Genomic DNA, 7060 nt, shown 5'->3' with positions numbered 1-7060 from the left:
CAACAGAATGAAACTAAACCCATATCTCTCACCGTGCACGAAACTAAACTCAAAATGGATTAAGGACCTCGGAATCAGACCAGAGACCCTGCATTATATAGAAGAAAATGTAGGTCCAAATCTTCAACTTGTTGCCTTAGGATCAGACTTCCTTAACAGGACTCCCATAGCACAAGAAATAAAAGCAAGAATCAACAACTGGGATAGATTCAAACTAAAAAGCTTTCTCTCAGCAAAGGAAACTATCCGTAATGTGAAGAGAGAGCCTACAGAGTGGGAGAAAATCTTTGCCTCTCATACTTCACATAGAGCGCAAATTTCCAGAATCCATAAAGAACTCAAAAAACTTTACACCAAGAATACAAATAATCTCATCAACAAATGGGCTAAGGAAATGAACAGACACTTCACAGAAGAAGACCTACAACCAATCAACAAACATATGGAAAAATGTTCAACATCTGTAGTAATAAGAGAAATGCAAATCAAAACCACCCTAAGATTCCATCTCACCCCAATCAGAATGGCAATTATCAAGAATACAAGCAACAACAGGTGTTGGTGAGTATGTGGGGAAAAAGGTACACTCATACATTGCTGGTGGGGTTGCAAATTAGTGCAGCCACTCTGGAACGCAGTATGGAGATTCCTTAGAAAACTTGGAATGGAACTACCATTTGACCCAGCTATCCCACTCCTTGGCCTATACCCAAAGGACTTACAATCAGCATACTACAGAGATACAGCCACATCAATGTTCATTGCTGCTCAATTCACCATAGCCAGATTGTGGAACCAACCTAGATGCCCTTCAGTTGATGAATGGATAAAGAAACTGTGGCATATATATACAATGGAATATTACTTAGCCATAAATAATGATAAAATTATGGCATTTGCAGGCAAATGGACGAAATTGGAGAATATTATGCTAAGTGAGATAAGCCAATCTCACAAAAACCAAAGGAAGAATGATCTTGCTGATAAGTGGATGATGATACATAATGGGGCGTGGGAGGGGTTAGTTTTAGGGTTAGAGTGAGGGTTAGGGAGGGGGAAAGAATGGGGGAAGGAAGGACTGTATAGAGGGAAAAGAGGGATGGGAGGTGTGGGGGGAAGGGGAAAAATAACAGAATGAATCAACCAACATCACCCTATGTAAATTTATGATTACACAAATGGTATGCCTTTACTCTATGTACAAACAGAGAAACAACATGTATCCCATTTGTTTACAATAAAAAAAAAAGAAAGGGGGTCAGAATCACCTTTAGGAATATCAAACAGGGGGCCCAAACTTGAGGTGGGTAAATGAAGGTAAGGTCTAATCCAATTAATATCACCCAAAAGTTTTTGAAAATCATTTAAAGTTCTAAGTTTGTTCACCCGAACATTAATTTTTATGGGTTTAACCATAGTTGCATTTATGATAGATCCCAGGAAGTTTTTGGTGTCTGTCATTTGTACTTTATTAATGGCAATATGTAAGCCCCATCTTTCCAGTGACTTTAGTAAGGAATTATAACATTGATCTAAGACAGGTTTTTCCTTATGAGCTAGCAAAATATCATCCATATAATGATAGATTAAAAGTTGAGGGTTAATTTGTTGATACACACCGGGGTGGAAATTATTCTGATTACCTTGCCCTTCTTATGGTCCTTGGCCTGTCAGCATATTTAGATTCCATTGAGGATTGCCTGCAACTGCATTACGTCTGGCAGTATCAGAACATATCTCCTGGTTAGCCACCTTCCACTTTAATATGGCTGCGCTTTTGTTAGGATTGGAAGCCATACCCAATCCCCTTAAACTCTGATCTGCCTGTTGAAGTGGCCAGGCTTTGGGCCATTCTGTAGTTTTGATAATACTTTTGTCAGCTCCAGTTTCTAATAAGCCCTCAAAACTTTTGCCTTCTATCACTTTGTCATAGGTCTATCTTTTAAATCCAATGTTAACATGACCATATTTTGGCCAGTAGAACCTAATCCTTTATTTCCCCTAATAATATTCTTTGATGGATATTGATCATGGCAGCTGGGTAAGACCAACAATTGTGCTATGCGATCACCCTAAGCTATTATTGCTACACCTCTGGGTGAAGAAGCAAGGATTTTTATTTCTTCTGTAAAATCAGGGTCTATAACTCCAGGGACAATATTTAATCCTCCTAAAGCAGAAGAACTCCTCCCCAGAACTAGTCCCACTGTTCCTTTATGTAATGGGCGGACAACTGAAGTTGGTATTGGTTGTACTCCAATCTCTGGAGTTAATACTGCTCTGGTGGAGGCACAGAGGTCTGAACATCTACTTTCTCTTTTAGAAGCTTGACTTGATTGTTCTTCTTTTATAGTTTCTAATATCTTTTCCCCTTCTCTTAACCATTCTTGAAATTTTGTTTTTTTGGAAGTCAAACAGAAATGAACTAATGTCCATATCTCCACAACAACAACAAACAGAAATGAAACAAGAAAAGGTAACACAAATAACACCTTACATGCCACAACAACAACAAACAGAAACGCAACAAGAAAAGGTAACACCTTACACATATTCATTCACTACAGGATGTCCTTCCCTATCTCTTGGGACAGCCTTTCATTACATTCCCTCTCTAGGGGAATCTTCCGTTATATTCCCTCTCTAGGGGAATATTCCGTTAAAACCTTAAGGCCATCGTTTCCTCAAATAGGAAAACCTTCTCGTTAATTACACTAGCGAAACTGTCTTTTACTTACCTGAGCGCTCACCATTCCCCGTACCGGCCACCACTTTCCGCTTGCCGCCGACCAGCAGGACAAACGACACGTACACTTCAGAGGTTCATGAAGCAGCTTCCGCTTTATTCGGATAACACCCTCAACATATAAGCAGTCTCATGTATATACAATTGTAACCAGATATGTCCAACCAATCCTATTAAAGGTCAAGCGATCACGAGCTCAAGCATACATGTAAGATATATCTGTCCACGCACTAGGCGGCTGAACTAGTTACCATACAGCCAATGGTAAGCGCTTCCTGTTTTTCTCAAGGCGCATTCAGCACGCCATTTGGCTCTCTGCCAGTTGCCATCTTTGGATGCATGTGGCGTAACCCTGGGCCCTGGGTCTCGCCTGCCACAAAGGACACCCATACTCTGAAGGTAAAAGGATGTAAAATCACCTCAGAAAGATAATAGAGGTACAGATTGCTCCTTGACTTCCACCAATCAACTACCAGTTGACCACTTGCCCACCTTTTGCCTGCCCATTGTGTGCCTTTAGATTGCCCATTGCCCACCACCCAAAGTCCATCTGTCCGGTTCCCACCATTTGCCTGCAGACCTCCCACAGATGGCCCACGGAGTGCCTGCTGCCCTTTGCTGCATGGAAGTCCATTGTCAGGATACCTACAGGTTTGATTACATGTGGCTGCTGCCATTTTGGGACACTGGCCAGGGCCTGGAAGTCCAGGGCCAATGGGCCTGCAGGTTTGCCACTGCCACCACTACCATCTTGGGGCATGGCTGCCTCAGTCTGGGGACATGGGAAAGGGTCTGGAGATATATTCATAGCAACTGAGATCTTCCTGCAGGGTATACTAGTGGCCACTATCTGGCTGCTTCTTTGCAGGGTTGCTCCTTTGTGTGAGCATATCCCTGGTGGTTTCTCCGTAGGTTGGAACTGCTTTAAGATCTTGGAACTGCAGCAAAGCAGAGCCTGGGGAATCTGGAGCCCAGGTCTGCCAGATTGCAGCTGAGACTGTGTGGGTCAGTGTGGGCCTGGCAAGTCTGTGGAAAGCCAGAGACTGGGGGCAGTTTTCTGGTGAGGAGCTCATGTTGGAGAAACTGGAGAAAATTTGGCTCTCTCCAACCTAGTGAGCCCTGAAGTTCACAGGGATGAAAAAGCCCACTACAATAGGGAAGTCTGGAAGAGTATGTGAGGGTATCTTACTATGGGTGCATCTATCCCACTAGTCCAGCACCAAACAGACTGGAGTTACCATTAAACTTCATACAATCCCACCTATCAGCAGGGAAGGGAAGCTGAGAAAATTTTTGAAAGCCAATGAAAGAAATCAGCCTCTCTCTGTCACATTGCTACCATCATTGAATCCAAATATTTTTCATGCATCAATTGATTCAAGAGTCGGATGTCTGAATAATATACTACTGCTTGGTTGTGTATTCTTATATTTTTGCTTTTGTTAATTTTTTAAAAATTTGTATATATTTTCTCTCTCACCTCTCTGTCTCCATGAATTCTCTTTCTCACTTCTCTCATGCTATCAGCCAACCTCTTTTAATTCCTCCTTCAGTCTCATAAATTTTTTTTACTGCTATCTTCTCCCCTTCTCCCTCATAAACATCAGATCATACACTACCTCTCTACCCTCTTTGTCCATCATTTGAAAGAGTAAATCCTTTTATCAAACTTATTGTTTATATTGTAGATAATAATGGAACACATCACTTCTGTTTATTGAGACAAAACTGTAGATGCCTCAATAGAAGCCATTTGGTTTAAGGTTTTATACTGTTTGCATTGGGTACTATCAATATTGGTCTCCCCCTTAAAGGTGAGGTACTGGAAGCCTTCAAGGACACTATAAGATTACAGGGTAGAAACTATACTGCCTCAGATCCATACTTCTTGATGGGAAGAAACACAAACAACATGAAAAAAATAAGGGAACAAAGTGCCTCAAACAAACTGAGATGTTCCAACAACAGAATATGTAGATAACACAGTAGAAGAAATGGCAGAGAAGATAGTTAAACTAATATATGAAGTAAAGGAGAGAATAAGGAGTGAAATCAAACAGGAAAAACAGCAAGTGAAAGATCACTTCAATGGAGTTAGAGACTGTGGGGAAAAAAACAGCAGAAATCCTCAAAATGAAGGAATCAGTAAACCAAATTATAAATTCAATAGAAAGCATCACCCACAGATTAGACCACCTGGAAAACAGAACCTCAGGCAATGAAGACAAAATATTTAATATTGAAAATAAAGTGAACTGTACATAGATGGTAAGAAACCATGAACAGAACTTCCAAGAAATATGGGATAACATGAAAAGACCAAATTTAAGATTTCTTGGAATAGACGAAGGCATGGGGACACAAACCTAAGGAAAGAACATTTTTTTCAATGACATAATATCAGAAAATTTCCCAAATTGAAAGATATGAAATGGAAAATCAACTACAAGAGGATTACAGGACGCCAAATGTACCAAATTCCAGCAGACACACACCAAGACACATTACAATGAGAATGAATAACATACAGAATAAGGATAGAATTTAAAAGACTGTGAGAGAAAAATATCAAAGTACATATAGAGGAAAACCAAATTGGATCTCAGCTGATTTCTCACCCTAAATGCCAGGAATAACATATATCAATCAATCTCTGAAAGAAAATGGATGCCAACTGAGAGTTTTATATCTAGCAAAACTGAGCTTCAGATTTGAAGAGGAAATGAAAACAACCTTACATGACAAACAAAAGTAAAAGAATTCGCAAGTAGAAAACCTGCACTACAGAACATTCTCAGCAAAATAATCCATGATGAGGGAATGAAAAAAAATGGAAATCAGCAAAGGGAGGAACTACACTAAAGGAAAAGTCAAAGGAGAAAAAAAGTCAAGTTACAAACCAAAAATAATCCAGAATGACTAGGATTATAAATCATATCTTCATAATAACCCTGAATATTAATGACCTAAAGTCATCAATCAAAAGACACACAAGACACAGTTAGCAGAAGGGATGAAGAAAGGCATTTCATACTGCTTAAGAGATTCATACATCAATATGACATAACAGTTTTAAGTATATATGCCCCAAACAATGGAGCATCTATGAATATTAAACAAACTGCTCTCAATTTCAACAATGAATTAGACCACAAGACAATAATACTGGGTGACTTTAACACACCTTTCTCACCACTGGATAGATCTTCCAAACAAAAACTAAACAAAGAAATTATAGAACTAAACAATACATTGAATAATTTAGACTTAACAGACATATATAGATTTTTTTCATTCATCATCAAGCAAATACACTTTCTTCTTAGCAGCACATGAATCTTTCTCTAAAATAGATCATATGTTATGCTACAAAGCAACTCTTAGCAAATACAAAAAAATTGAGATACTACCTTGTATTCTATCAGATTATAATGAAATGAAACTGGAAATTAACTATATAATAAAAAAATATATAAGCTACTACAACACCTGGAGACTGAACAACACACTACTGAATGACAAATGGATAGCAGAAGGAAACAGGGAGGAAATAAAAAAAATTACATACAGGTAAATGAGAACATCAATACAACATATCAAAATCCCTGGCACACTATGAGGAAAGCTCATTGCATTGAGCTCATTCATTAAAAGAATAAAAAGTCAATGAATAAATTACCTAATATTACATCTCAATGCCCTAGAAAGAGAAGAACAAATCAACACCAAAAGCACTAGAAGATAGGAAACAATTAAAATCAGAGCTAAAATCAATGAAATTGAAATAAAAGAAACAACTCAAAAAATTGACAAAATAAAAGTTGGTTCTTTGAAAAAATAAATAAAATTGATAAACCCTTAGCTATACTAATGAAGAGAGAGAGGGAAAACCCAAATTATTAAAATTGGTGATGATAAAGAAAATATCATGATGGATACCACTGAACTACAGAAGATAATCAGAAACTATTTTGAAAGTCTATACTCCAATAAAATAGAAAATCTCAAAGTCATCGGCAAATTTCCAGAGACATGTGAATGACTCAAACTGAATCAAAAGGACATATGCAATTTAAACAGATCAATTTCAAGCAATGAAAGAGAAGACACCATCAAAAGGCTACCAACTAAGAAAAGCCCAGGACCAGATAGATTCTCAGCCAAGTTTACAAGACATTCAATGAAGAATTAACACCAATATTTCACAAATTATTCCATGAAATAGAAAAGGAGGGAAACCTTCCAAACTCATTCTATAAAGCTAGTACCACGCTGATGCCAAAACCAGACAAAGACACACAAGGAAAGAAAACT

Source organism: Sciurus carolinensis, chromosome X (genome assembly GCF_902686445.1).
Source record: "Sciurus carolinensis chromosome X, mSciCar1.2, whole genome shotgun sequence".
Taxonomy (NCBI): domain Eukaryota; kingdom Metazoa; phylum Chordata; class Mammalia; order Rodentia; family Sciuridae; genus Sciurus; species Sciurus carolinensis.
The sequence above is the reverse complement of the archived record's forward strand: the minus strand, read 5'-3'. Positions refer to the sequence as shown.